Here is a 16,494-nt window from a genome sequence, read left to right as displayed (position 1 = left end):
GGTTGACCATTCGATCAGCTTGCCAAGATCTTTAAAAGCCCTGTTGAAACCTCATAAAATAGTTGAAAAACAAATAAAAATCCAATGATCACCAAGCATTACTTTTTAAAAATTTTGACCCTTTACAGTCTTTTTTCCGGATGAAAAACGACTCCAAATTTTCCGCATGTTTGAATACTCTATATACGAAATGACAAGTCTGTAGACTAAAAATTCGCTGAGTCTATAGGTTGAAAATTGTCCTTACACACACATTCTCACTTTTATAGACACATTCATATGTTTATCTATGGAATGATCTCTTCCGAAGTTCTTATCTATGCAGCCCTCACTATATGTTATTTTACACCGCCTCTCATTTCAGAATCCTCTTCATCTCTTTCTCTCTCTCTCTCTTTCTTCTTTAACAGTTACTGATTGTCATCATCATCATTGCTTGACTCTGAATATACTTTTGGTGGCATTGGAATCTCCGATATTTTTCCAGTAAAAATTCTTTCCAGAAACATCGGATACTTACGAAAGAGACCACGTGAAGGTTGCCAACATCCTAAGTGAAAGTTATTTTTTAGGAAACTAACTGGATCCGAACTTGCAACAATCAGGTCATCAGTCCGTTTCGTTTGCCACTAGACAACCGTCATTTCCTAGAGCTAACGGTAATCTATTATCTATATATATAAAAGGCAAAATTTGTGTGAGTGTGTGTGTGGGGGAGGTTCGCTTTTTGTGTATGTCCGCGAAAGGTTTTTTCGCCGATCTTATCGGTCGGCTCGCTTCTTCTTAAAACTTTTTATATCACGTCTAAATCATAATATCTACGACTTAATAACGGGGGTAGCCTGTCTATTAAATTTGCCCGTCTTCGAAAAGCTTAATATTCAACATCTTTCGATTGCCGCGTGTGGATTTGTCTTTTTCGTATAATAAAAGCGAAACGAATATAAACACAGCGTACCCGGCCCGATCGCCAGGAACGTCCAAAACCAATCAACGTTGATCAATGCGGAGTTTTTCCGCATATCAGACAATGGATATTCAATTAGTACAATCCCCTTTAAATCGGGAGCTGGTCCCCCCACCCCACCCCCGCCATCATGTTGGGGAAGCCAAAAGTGCCCCGCATTGAAACAAAGTAAAAAAACGCAAAAAGACTGCCCCGCAGTAAAGAAAAAACTACCACGTCATCGTAACGCTCCCACGATGACCTCATTAAACGGCCACCTGTCAGTCAAACCTCTTTGACTTTTTAACCCTTAATTTAACACAGTTCTTATTCCTCTGCTTTCGTGGCCGAGATGGTTAGGCGGTTGGCTTTTTCTTCCCTTTCGTTTCCACCTTCACGTCAAGGCTTCGGGGTTCCATCCTAGTAAAACTATTTTTTCTTTAAACGTTTTTTTTTAACACACACACCTCCAAACACCCGGGCAACGCCGGGTATATATATATATATATATATATATATATATATATATATATATATATATAACCTGTTTGTTTAAATGTATGTATGTTGTATGTATGCCCAAAATTTTGACATAAGCGACAGATTTTCACAAGATCGATATCGTTTTGAAGCGCGACCCTTCGGACGACAAATATCGAATAATTGCCTAAAAACATTAATACCTTCACTTTCTACTGAGCACTTTTCTAAAAGGAGGGGTCGCTTTTTTCGTCGATATTTTCGAAAGTCATCCCTTCTTTTCGAGTGCCTATGCTTAATTTGAACATTCGTCACAGCCGGTTTGGCGATGGCCGCAACCGCAAATACTTTTTTTGTTTTTTATTCACATTCTTTCCCTCTTTCGAGCCTGCCTGAATATTAATATTTTTTTTTTTTTTTGTCAACACACACTTTCAACCACCCGGGCAACGCCGGGCACCCAGACTAGTAAAATATAGAAATGATAAAAGTAGTGGAATCGTACATTATAAACAAACATAAACACAACGGAATAACACTATCTGTAGTATTTTTTAACCGTACTTGAGGATATTTTTTACTTGCAATGTAACCCCAACCAAAGCACAGTGCAACTTTGATGTAAGGAACTACTATCTGGCAAGTAATTTGTTGGAATACTATGATCAGATGAATAAAACAATCATCAGTGTAGACCCTTCCGTGTTGTGTGTCTCATCTTCTCCATCACAAGTAATGTCTATAAATGCCTCCTCTCTTCTTTGTTAAAAAACTGATATATAAATGTTTTCTCTCCCTCATCATCACTAGGTCCTGGCTATGACCTTAAACTATATCCAGTGATGAGCTCCCAGCTTGCGGGCTTTGGGGAGTGTGGAGCAACCCTTTAATTACCATTGCTCCCAGGTCCACTCTGACCCGGAGTGTTAGTACCTGCTTGGGTCCCGATTATGGGCTCAATAGCAACCGACTTGAAAATAACAAATATATTCTATTAAAAAAAAATGTTTCTTAAATCTTTGGATTCAGCATTAAATAACCTGAAAATGGCTGATATGCCGTAAAACAATCAACAAACCAACCAACCACTCATCATCACTATCGGTATGTCTGTACATGAGCCCCGTTATATATGTGCCCTAATATGAACTCCCCGTCATCTCCTTAATATGTGCCCCTATGCAACATACATCGACTCATCAAACTGATGGGAGACACAACCCGGAAGGGTCTACAATGTTCATCACAATATGATTAAACATTACTTATAGTTTGTTGCAACTGAATGACGACACGAGACAACACTTACGAAACACAATGATGATTGATTTAGCAGTAAGATATTTGTTTGCATTACACTTGAACTTCTGCGTGTTAGTAAGTCAGGGAAGCAGAAGTATAACACTCTACTACTCTTTGGAAGTAATTTTCTCCGGCTGCCATGCAATTCTTGTACCGTTCGATGGACATCCTCTTGTGTGAGAGTGCCAATGACCCTCATCACAACTTCTCGCACCTCAATTATCTGTTTCGTTCAATAGCCTCTAAGATTTAGGGTTAGGGATTAAGCAAAAGCCACAGAGAGCAAGGTCTAGACTATAGAGGAGGAGTAACTGTCTTGATTTCCATTTTGATTTTTTTTTCTTCCTAAACACGAACGATGATAGAAAACATCTTTTGCAAAGCAATAATAAGCTCAGAATTTATGATGAGTCAAATAGTTTACGTAAAGTCAGTTTGAAATACGAAAATGGTTTCTGATGAACAAAGAATTTAGAATTCAGAAATTTCGCAATAACCTCTTAAAATACGAATAGTTTTAAAGCCAACTAGAATATTAACATTAAACAATACCATACAACTGAGAGTTTTACGAAAGGTTCAAGTAAGGAAAAACCAAGAAACAGTTTTTGATATACACAACTAAAATACGAATAGAGGGTCAAAGAGTCAGAGTCGCAAAATAAAGTTAACATCGAGAGTTTCTCTCACGAAGAGTTACGTCCACTGAAGCGTTGAGTACGCATACAGTAATATGTAGAAATCTAGAGAGTTGTTGCAAAACTCCGAAGGAAACAACAAATCGTGGAAGTATAGTTATATAAAATATAATGGTGTTCCTTTCGGATGGGAATATTTTCTTTCAGCATTTCAAACCAAACACAGGAAATTATACAATAAGGTATGTGCCTTGTTTCTGTGCCTCACATAGACAATGATATGTTAAATATGTTAAACACACACACATATACATACACACACATCAGATTACAACATTGCGGATATTATACATAAATATCAAGAGACACATTTGGTGTATGTTTATATACAGCACAGTATGAAAATTACACGTTATTTAATGGACACTGTTTTTACACCCAATATAATAATTAAGTGTTATTATGAACTAAATTTCTAATGACAGTTGCTTTTCCACATGCACCTTATTTGTGAAGAATTTATTCACGTGTACATATACTAGTGTTGGGACAGTTAATCGGAATCGGAAAACTCAAAATATTAGAAGGTATCGGAATCGGTAAAATGTGTGCCTAATTTCCGATTCCATAAACGAGTCCTTCAATTATCTTTTTTTATTTGATTTTGAGTTTACTTAAAACAAAATCTTTTACTGCTAGTAGTAATGAGAAAATAATATATATTTATTGATTTTAAATTACTATTTCTCCATTTATTTATTGCGGACTGTTATCCTCATCTTTTAGTTGTTTTTTCACGACGTTTCGGCCATCTATTTTTCTGGCCTTCGTCAGGTGACGTGGTGACACGACAACAACTATGGAAGGCAGTAATTGCTGAGGATGCAGTAAGGAGTTAACTACCTGGCGAAAGCCAGGGGAATAGTTTGCTGAAACATCGTGAAACAAGAACTAAATGATGAGGATAATAGTCCGTAATAAATAAATGAATAAATAATACAAATTACACATCTCAATATAATTCCAATTAATTAAATAATTTAAATTACTAATAAAGTTAAAATCGAAAGATCAGCCCAATAAGGGTATTTATACGTTTCAGAACGTATAAATGCACTCTAAACATAAGTTTTTACGGTAGTTCGGAAAAATAACTTAATAGATTTACAAAGAATCAGAATCGGTAATTGTATTGGAATTGGAATATTAGAATCGTCCCACCATTAATATATACAATCCGCTATAGAACAGATTCACAAAAAAAAAATGGTCGCTAATGCTTGTAAAGTTTTACTTCTTTCAATAGTGGAGAAAAATACAATGGAGCTCTGAGCGTCGTGGGCAATAATAAGTTCAAGCTAAACAGGACTTCAGGTGGAGGAAACAGTTTATCACTTGTGAATCTAGTCTATTTTTTTACACGTTTTCACAAAAAAACGCCTTTCGGGTTGTCATTTTGTTTACGAAGACGGATTTAATTAATTTATGTAAGATGGATAGGTTACAGTCGGGACATAACAAGAGGACGCGTGTGTGGAAGTGCGTTAATTAAATTATATTGTGTATTTTCCTGGAAATGAATTGTTTCTTCCTTTGTCAGGAGTAAAAGTAAGAGAGGAATGCAGTGGAATTAATTTAATTACAGACTTCAATGGCTTCCGTTTCCGGTGTGAAAGCGACAAATCTTCAAGATACATAAAAAAGAAAACAAAAAGAAATTGATTGGTATGTTGTAATAGGCATTGTTTAGTAAATCCAAACAAGATGTCGACAATAGTTGAGCCCAGGAGACCGCTCGTAGAAACGCCGTTAAACTTTCGATAGATTTGAAAATTAAAGTACTGTACGAATTAATATTGACGTGGACTGGTGAACTGTGCGTTCTAAGTTCGAATTCTGCTGTAACTCTATATGCTTATGCAGAACCGCTTATTTCCAATTCGAGTCCCCTGTATATGTTTTACAAGTGTTTTAATGGAAGGTGCTCTAGTTAACTCTTGTATCCCCTATGACGCTGTAGTTAACGGTTATATCCTCTATGATGTGCATACACCCGACTAACCTGACAAACAATTAAACGCCAATGTTTTTATTATTAAGATTACTAGACAGCGAAAAGACTTCTACTTTAATAGTTTATTCCTTCCAACTACTCAGCCTAACACTCACAGGAAACATGAGTTGGAACAATTACATTGAGAGTATTGCCAGGACCGCTGCGAAGAATGTTGGTTCACACTACCGTGCTAGAAAGCTACTAACGCCCGAAAGTATCCTGTACCTCTATAAGGCCACCATTCGCCCATGCATGGAGTATTGTTGTCCTATTTGGGCTGCTTCCTCTGCCACTAGTCTCTCGCTCCTAGATAAGGTTCAAAAGAGAGTCGCCAATCTGATAGGTCCTGAACTGTCATCTAAACTTCAGCCTCTGTACCATCGACGAAACGTTGCATCCCTCTGCCTGTTCTACAAGTACTTTAACGGTGAATGCTCTGACGAACTGCAAGCACTTGTGATTATTTATAAGAAAATAGATGATTTAAGTGTCATCAACTATAGTCGCAACCGAAACTACGAAACTTATAAAGAATTCTTTGTAAAATTATTTATGACAAGAAATAGAACATAACAATTAAACGACCCCTATGTAAGCGTGACACAAAAGAACACACACGCTATCGTATTAATATATCTATCTATGTATCTATAAAAGTGAAAATGTATGTCTGTCTGTTTACACATCCTTACAAAATAACTCTGTCAAATTTCGGTCTACAGATCCGAGCTTTGAAATAAGGGGTTGTGAGATTTGGGAAAATCTTTTTAATCGGTTTTCCGCCAAAAATTTGGCTTTAAGGGGTCAACTCTCAACGATTTGATCTTTGAGAACTCTACTAAACTTTGCCCCCCAATTTTGAATATAAACACATGAAATTTAAGATATAGGTTACTTGGACATGGATCTAAATTTATAATTTGATTTGAACCAAAAACAATAAATGTTAAGGGATCATAATTTGAGTCAAGGTTTTTAAAAAAAAATTGACCTCTACGGTTTCTACCAAATTACTCAGCCAATTTTTAGTCTAAACATTTGAAATTTTACATAAAGTGTATTCATAGAGAGGGCAAGCTTTTCAATTGTTTTTTTTTTTTTTGAAAATTCAGCTTCCAAGTGGTCAAAGTTTAAAAGATTTTACTTTTGCGGTCTCTAGCAAACTATTAAGCCAATTCTGGGTCTAAACATGGTACATTTTACATAAAGATTATTTAGACATGTGTTATGTTGAAGCAAGGTGCGAATGAACTCAAAATCCGGGCCAACAAAAATGTAACCCGGGAATTGTGATGTACTGGTCCTATGACGCAAATCGTTTTATGGGTCAGGCCGTTTATGGAGCAAGGTGCGAATGTCCAGGCTGACAAAAATGTAACCCGGGAAATGTGATGACCTGGAGATGACGTAATTCGGTCGGGGTCCAGACAAAAAGCAAACGCCAGGCTGGTCAAAATATGGATCAATGACGTCAATTGGTTTATTGGTTACCAGGTCGAGGAAGTCCATAAAAGTGAGATGGTAAACAAAAACAAGAAGAGACAGAGAAAGAGACAGACGACGAGAAACTGGCGGTCACGTTAACAACCCACACCTCTCCCACCACCGCATGGTGTGTATATATATATATATATATATATATATACTAAATAAACCAAGTCTGTTTCATAACAAAGTGTCTCGTTATTCATTGATAAATGAAATCAGTTGTCATTCCAACCACTAGACGATTTACAACAAACATATATGTATAAATGTCAAACACACTATCTCTCAGTCTATCTATCGAGATATTAAAAAATCTCTTAGTTGAATTACAGGCTTGGTGTTCGTATATAACTGTGTACCCTGTCTCTAGATATCTCACTAAGGCTCTCCTAAAACAAACAACAACAATACAGAATATATGTCATCTTAATACCACCAGTATATAACACATGCAGCAAGCTCTTTAATCAGTTTGAGGGCGAAACTTTTGCTGGCAAGAGGTAAAACCTTTAGCAAACTCCTCCACAAAGTCTGAGTCTAAACACTTGAAATTTAACATATTGCTTATTTGGACCTGGGCCAAACATTTTAATTGAATTTGAGCCCAAAACAATAAATGTTAAGAGGCCAAAATTAGGGTAATGGTTAAAAAAATTGACGTTTGCGGTCTCTATCAAGTTCTCTCTATGGTAGTGAATAAGGTCTATTATATAGAAACGCATTACCGTACATACTCACACTTTTTCATATATACATACACACACATAAAGTTATGAACAGTACATAGGGCCCGAGCAAAGCTGGGCGGAGCTGCTAGTATATCTATAAAAGTGAAAATGGCTCTGTGTGTGTGTGTGTGTGTGTGTGTGTGTGTGTGTGTGTGTGTGTGTGTGTGTGTGTGTGTGTACACTTCTCTACTAAATAACTCTGTCAATTTTCTCGAGATTTTACATAAGGGGTATTGAAATTCCGGAAAATCTCCGAAATCCGTTGTCGGCTAGAAATTTCGCTGTTAAGGGGTCAAAGTTTCAAAGTTCAACTCGTTGAACTTTGAGAACTCTACCAAACCTCTTTGCTATTTTGGGGTCTAAACACTTGAAATTTTACAAATAGGTTACTTGGACATGGGTTTAACTTTGAAATTTCATTTGAACCAAAAACAATAAGTGAAAACTCTAACAAACTCCTGCGCAAATTTTGTGTCTAAACACTTGAAATTTTAGACGTAGGTTACTTGGACATGAGTCAAACATTTTAATTGAATTTGAGCCCCAAATAATAAATGTTAAGAGGTAAAAATTTGGATCAAAGTTTTAAAAGAATTGACGTCTGCAGTCTCTAACAACTTTTCTCTATGGTAGTGAAGGAAGCCTATTATATAGAAAGGCATTACCGTACATATTCAAACTTTTTAATATATATGCACATAAAGTTATGAACAGAACGTAGGACCCGTGCAAAGCCGAACAGAACAGCTAGTAGATTATAAAAGTTAACTAAATAGTGCATGGTAATTTATCGTAGCAATTATAATCCCGTGAACATAAAATGTTCAAAAGATTATAACATTTTGTAATATGAAAATAAAACTGCGTGCAAAAACAAGAAAAAACGACAGTGAATAATTCGTTCATGATTTCGCGGAATAATTATATTTCATTTATTTTTTACTTCTTTATTTGAACGCCAGTTAAGAAATAGATTTCCGTTATTAATTGCAAATGAGCTATTAATTAATCACTCACGTTCGGGATTGTTCACGAGCGTTCAACACGGTATTTTTAATTACTTCTGTTACTGACATTTTTGCCACTACATGTCTAGGTTTAGCTAATTATTTAACCGTTTCGATGAATGAAACGAATCATCACTTTGAAAATGTAATTATTAAATTGATTAGGCAATAAATTGTGTAATAGATTATGGCATTGCATTAATAAGCATACAATGTTACAAGCAATGGTCTATACTAGTGGTCACTAATCGAAATTCCAGGGTTATTTTAATATAGATCTGTATAATTTACTGTTCATAATAATATTTTTATTAAAGCAATATGTCACATTTCCTATTTGCTGTGTAAACCCTTATATATATATATAATTTCTAGACGCATTTTTTTTAAATCTCTACGATATTTTAACTTTTAGACGTAATCCACTACACTAGTTTACTCTAATTTATTTTCTCTCATAAAATGTATATATATATATATGTATATATTGACATCTAATTTACATAAAGAAAACACGCTTCTCTACCCCGTCATTATATATAGCCCCAATCCTCCGACTCTCTCGTCAATGACCATCCCTCTCGAAGAAACCCGCATAAATCGGGCGAAACGTTGAGTATTAAGGTCCTTCCACCTCCATTTTATTTCATATCGTCGGATTTAGTCCAGCTGAACACTCATATATATATATATATATATATATATATATATATATATATATATATATATATATACATATATATATTCATTTGTGTTATATACTGAGGTGTATAACGTTCGTGTATATGTGCCTATGCTTGACACTTTAAATTCTAATAACTAATTCTACTGTATTCTGTAAGTTTAATCCTCTCCTGAAAACTTAGAATCTGCTCTACTCCCCAAGCTGCCACTAACACTCATACATTACACACGCCGTGGAGGGTGTTTCCTAACTTTCAGCCCTTAGCCTTCGCATGTTGACCGATTGGAAGTCATTATCAATAAACATCTACACATTTCTACCTCTATATCGCTAGTTTACTTGCAATATAACTGTTTTGCCCATACGAGGGTGGGGTTATGTATTCCACCTTTAGACAACAACGTTTGCAAAACAAGAAAAATAAAGACAATAAATAAATATAAATAAAAAAAGATAAAAGCAAAATTCAACGAGGTAGAATGGAATACATTTGTTAGGAAGGATGAATAAAAAAATTAGTACTTATCCCACGTGGGATAAGTACTAATTGTTTTTATTCATCCTTCCTAACAAATGTATTCCATTCTACCTCGTTGAATTTTTCTTTTATCTTTTTTTATTTATATTTATATATATATATATATATATATATATATATATATATTATATTTATATATATATATATATATAAATGTGTATATATATAAATGTATATATATAAATGTATATATATAAAAATGTATATATATAAATGTATATATATATAAATATATATATATATAAATGCATATATATATAATGTATATATATAAATGTATATATATATAAATGTATATATATAAATGTATATATATAATGTATATATATAAATGTATATATATAAATGTATATATAAATGTATATATATAAATGTATATATATAAATGTATAGATATATATATAAATGTATATATATATGTATATATATATATATTTATACATATTATGGCTATGTAAAGACCAAATTTAAATCTGCTCGAAAACATTCTTTATTTTAGATTGTGAAATTTAAAAATAAAAATGAATGCGTCAGCTGACCAGTTTCGAAGCTCGCTCATCAGAGCTAAAATCGAGCTTAATTGCGTTTTAATATATATATATATATATATATATATATATATATATATATATATATATATATAACTACTTCATTTAGTTGCATAAAATTAATATACGCCCAGTTCAAAATAAATGTCTAACAAAAAGCGTAGTTTATCATGCAACAATATTTGCGAACGAAAATCCGAATAACAAGAAATATTACGTAGGGATGACTTCCTTAGATTTCAAAACCCGATACTATGACCACAAAAGTACATTCAACAATAAAAAAAAACACCGTATAATAACAACACTAGCGAATAAATACTGGGAACTCAAAGAAAGCGGACATTCGCCGGTAGTCGAATGGAAAATAATAAGACAAGCTACCACGTGTAGGCATTTAGACGACCCATGTAAATTATGCCTTCATGAAAAATTTGCTATCCTGTACTTTAAAGAACCCAAAAATCTATAAAACTGTAGAAGAGAAATAGCAAATAACTGTGTTCACAAAATAAAATTTACTCTAGGATAGCGATACAAAATAGTTTTAAAACTAACAAAAACAATAGAAAATAAACAAATAAATTAATTAAATAAACATGAATATACATAAACGATCACACATATATGTATGTATATATATATATATATATGTATATATATGTGCATATATGTGTGTACACATGTGTATATTTATATATCTAAAAAAAATGTCTGCCTTAAACAACTAAACTAGTTTTAAAACAGATCTTTTGTTCGATAAAATGCATGCCCATTGGCTAATAGGAAGGGGCGCGGTGGATACTAGAAAGCTGATTGGCTAACTTAAATCCTCAACAGAAGAGGACCATATAAAAACGATAAACAACCACAGAATTCGCGCATAAGCCTGACGAATCCTAGAGCGGATGAAACGCCGAATATTCAGTGTAGCTTAATCGCCATATATATTTTATAAATTACTCTCTCTCTCTCTCTCTCTCTCTATATATATATATATATATATATATATATATATATATATATATATATATATAAAATGAAAATTACAATCGAATTTACCAAAATGATCCAAGATGGTAAAATTAAGGTAAATTATAAATATTAAAGAATTAACATTTATAAAATTATCTCAGCCAGATAAAAAAAGCCCGATAAAACCAAATAGGAAATAGAGCTTATAATAAAATTCAAACTATTTAACTAATACAAATCAAACTATTTAACTAATACAAATCAGCAAATTAATATTAATACCAGACCTCGAGCTTTTAATAACGTACATACATATATCGGCGCTACTTCAACATTAATTAAGAAAAGAATATCAAACCACATTTCTTCTTTTAACAACCATAATTCTAATAATAACCAAGGAACTTATCTAACCACTTTAATTTAAAAACTTAACTCTAACAATACTCCCTTCTCAATCAAATGGAATATTATAAAAAAAAGTTAAGTCGTATACTCCAGGCTCTAAATCATGTCGCCTCTGCACAACCGAAGCTATAACTATAATTACTTTCCCTCAAAGTAACAATATGATAAATTCTAAAAATGAACTGATCTCTTTCTGTAAACATAAGTCCAAATTTAATTATGGCAATTTTGAAATTACATAGTTATTACTTTTACCCTTTATATAGATATAAAGATTTTTCTTTAACTTTATCGTTTTTAGAATACTTCTTAATACTTTATAATTTAATAATCATTTATTTTAATTCTTTATCTCTTCTTTGCACGGCCGGTTTTTTATCTGCATTTTTTGTTTTATTTTTAAACTTTCCTATCTATCTAATATATCAATCAACCCACACTTTCATTTTACTATATGCATTTACTTACTTTTTTTCATGAATTTGCACATACCGACATCCTCTCCCCTTATATAATTTTTATTTTTTTTTATTCTTATCTTATTTTATTTTATATTTTATTATATTATATTTTATTTTTTTATTTATTTATTTATTCTTTATTTTCTATATATTTATTACTTATTTATTATTTATTTATTTTTATTTTCCTTTTTGCGTCGTTTAACAACTCTTGCTGACCTTTTTTAAGTGATGACTTGTACATTTCAGTTGACCTATATTATTTTGCCCTATATATTTTTTCGCGCCTTTAACATTTCCTGTCTGGGTCATTTTGACTTTTGTTTCCTTTATTTTATATTTTATATTTAACTTTATCATCATTTTTTTCTCTTCTTTCTCTTCCCAGATCTTTCTCATTTATATTTATGCCTCGGAAGTAGAGTGAAAAGCACATCTTATTTTTCTTTTATTAATATTATTGGAATCTTTTCTTTTTTCCCATTGTACACATTTTTGTGAATTATTCCATGGATTTCTGCCTTTGGATTATTATGGGCCATCTTCTTCCATTTACGGGATCTCCTTGGATTTTATTTGTACAAATGGAAATTCTTTTAACTTTTTTGAAGTTTTACATGTGGATTTTACCGTCACTGGATTTTTTATCTTCCACCAGACTATCCATTCGTGTGTAATCACCTTTTTCTTTACCATATTCCCTCTGCTTCACTTTTTTTGTTTTCAAGTAAGATGTTTGACTTACTTGTTGTTTCATCAAATACTTCTGCATGCAAAATCTAATCCCGTATTTTGCTAATTCCTACCCTCTGATGAGAAAGAAAAGTATTTCTTCGAAACTCCGCGGATTAAGGATTATCCACTTATCTAGTGTTTCCTTTTCAGATTAAATATGTTTTTAACTCATTTCAAAGTGTTTTTAACATATTTTATTAACTGTTTGCTCATATATATATGCATATATATATACATATATATACATATATATACACACATATATATACATATATATACATATATATACATATGAATATATACATATATATACATATAAATATATACATATATATGCATATATATACATAACTGATTACGGTATACGTAACTGATTACGATAATATATATTAACAGGTTGATAATTTTCTTGAATATTACTAATCTGATTCAAATTACTAATGACTAATTTTATTTCTTTATCGACAAGAATTGATTATTTTCTAACACTTGTTTTATATTTTTTAATTCATTAAAGAATATTTTTTGCTGGAGGAAATCACCTTTGCACGGTGTATAAGATTCCTTATTATATTCGCTTAAAGCGGAATGGACATTAACTTTTAAAATTTAAAATACAGGCATTGACCGATATAGGTTTTTTTAAAAACGGAGGTGATAAATTCATCGCTACTAGAGTCAATGAGAACGTCCAAAAACGAGATTTTATTATTAGTACACAAAAACTCAAAAATCGATCAGACTATTCTTAAAAATATAATCCGTAGATATGTGGCTCCCAAAAATAATAAAAAAATAAAATTTATTATATATTATAAAAAAATACAGACAAGAAGCCTTGTAATGAAAAACAATATTTCGCAAACAAATGTCCTGTTGGAAAGGGCCAATGTAGTTTACAAATTAAGCTGCCCAATAGGAGAGTGTATCTCCAATATTAGTAGCTACGTTGGTTCAACAACTAACACATTGTTGCGAAGATTGACTCTCCACCTCTCTGACTCTAGCTCCATATCACAACATTTGAAGGGACATGGCTGCCAACATTCGGAATTTCGAAGAATTATGGTAGAAAATACAAGAGTATTGCAGAGTGAGAGAAATAGGCTAAGAATACTCGAAGCATTGTACATTAAAACAAAGAAGCCTCAAATAAATAATATTAATTATGAGTGCAGCCGGAACATTTTGAAATGTTTGGGAGAAATGTTTGATAATGTATATATGTGTTTGTATATATAAATGTGTTTAATATATGTAAAAAAAAAAAAGTCCGCCAACTTAAATTGTAACAAATTACCAAGTGACTAGGAAAAAAATATATATAAGTGAATTAAAAAAACAATCCCTACATTTATTTCTACAATATGCATGAGGATGATAGAAGAACTTCTGTCGAAAGCGCTCGCGATTATGGATCCAAAATATACCATTGCGAGAAAAACACAAAAAGAACTATTCGGAGATTGGAGAAGATAAAAAAAGAACATTGTAAAACAGAATGATTCCGTGCCATTCAATAATATTTGTCTAATTGAGAAAATGCTGCCTAAATATACACAATATATATATGTATAAATATATATATATATATGTATGCAATATATATATATGTATATATATGTATACATATATATGTATATATATGTATATATATATATGTATATATGTGTATATATATATATGTATGTATATATATGTATATATATATGTATATATATATATATGTATATATATGTGTATATATATCTATATATATGTATATATATGTATATATATGTATATATATATATATATGTATGTATATATATATGTATATATATGGACAAAAATCGGAGGCCTGCAATATAAATGCTGGAGTCACTCAGGGATCAATCCTAGGCCCAACTCTCTTCCTGATCTACATCAATGACCTCCCTAAACACATACTTAAACCATTCGTTGACATCTATGCTGATGACACGACCATCTACGGCAACACATCAAAGGCTGTAAATGACAAAGTTCTCTCTGATTCTCTCTCCTCTGAACTCGAGCGCGTGGTTCAGTGGGGGAAGATGTGGCTGGTTACCTTTAATGCATCCAAAACCAAACTCCTGTCCTTACATCATCAACGCTCTGATCCCCATCTTGCATAAATTGTGATGGATGGCTCTCGTCTGGGTGAGGCCCCGTGTTTTGACAAGCTTCTGGGTTTGACCTTTACTCCTGATCTGAAATGGAACACGTACATCAAGTCTGTTGCCAAGGTCGCTGGAAAGATGGTGGGATCCTTCTACCGCTCCAGAAGATATCTCACTACTGATGCAATTCTCTATCTATATAAAATCCAAGTACGTCCAAGGATGGAATACTGTTGCCATATCTGGGCAGGAGCTGCAAAAAACAGCCTATCCTGCCTTGACAGAGTACAAAATAGACTTCGTGGCTTAGTGGGGGATGCCCTTTTCTCTACCCTGCAACCTCTCTCCCACAGGAGAGACGTTGCGAGCCTATCCTTGTTTTATCGTTATTTCCATGGCAGGTGCTTGTCTGAACTCCAAACTCTCGCCCCCCCCCCTCGCCAATCTTTCACGAAAAACACCCGTTTAGCCGAATCCACTGTGAAAAATTCATCCCACTCTTTATCTGTGCCTAAATCAAAACGTGGATTCCATGAACAAAGCTTCTTTCTTAGAACTGTACGCCTGTGGAACTCTGTTCCGTCTGCCTGCTTCCCACCGGACTACAACTTGGATGTGTTCAAGTCCAATGTTTACAAATTCCTAATGAACCGCCCCCTTAAGTAAACACTTCATCAAATCTCCACATTAACGTAATGTACTTGCAATAACCCCTATCCCTGAGTGGCTTCCGGGACTTGATAAGTGGTGATCACTGTGTAAAAAATATATATGTATATATATATGTATATATAAATATATATATGTATATATATATGTATATATATATATATATGTGTATATATTTAGTAATATGATTGATAATTTAAAAATCAAATTATAATTAAATTAAAAATCCGTTTCATAAGGAGCAACAACAAAATAAATAATTTGTACGATCGTTTCGGAAAACAGTGTTTTTATTGTGGTAGACATAAAGTTACGGAGAATAATTTTTACATATAGTGTTTTTAACAAACAAAGTTTCCTCATCAGCAACTATTGGGAAGGGGTTTTATTATATGTAAAATACACCATAAATAAACCTAGCATTAAAAATAAGGCGGATCTATCTGGAACAAATTAAAATAAAGGTATGGATTTAACTTGATAAGAAAATTAATATGGGTTAAAGATAGAAATAAAATATAGTAAAATTATAAATATAAATTTGGTTTAAGTACAATATTATAATAGCATTTTTCGATAAAACTCACGGACACATACACATATATATGCATACATGTATACACACATACACATATATACATATATACATATATAATTATATACATATACACATATACATAAATACACATATATATATATAAAAATAG

Source organism: Euprymna scolopes, chromosome 31, assembly GCF_053919585.1.
Source record: "Euprymna scolopes isolate OS-2025 chromosome 31, ASM5391958v1, whole genome shotgun sequence".
In the NCBI taxonomy this organism is placed as follows: Eukaryota; Metazoa; Mollusca; class Cephalopoda; order Sepiida; family Sepiolidae; genus Euprymna; species Euprymna scolopes.
This window is presented reverse-complemented; position numbering follows the sequence as displayed.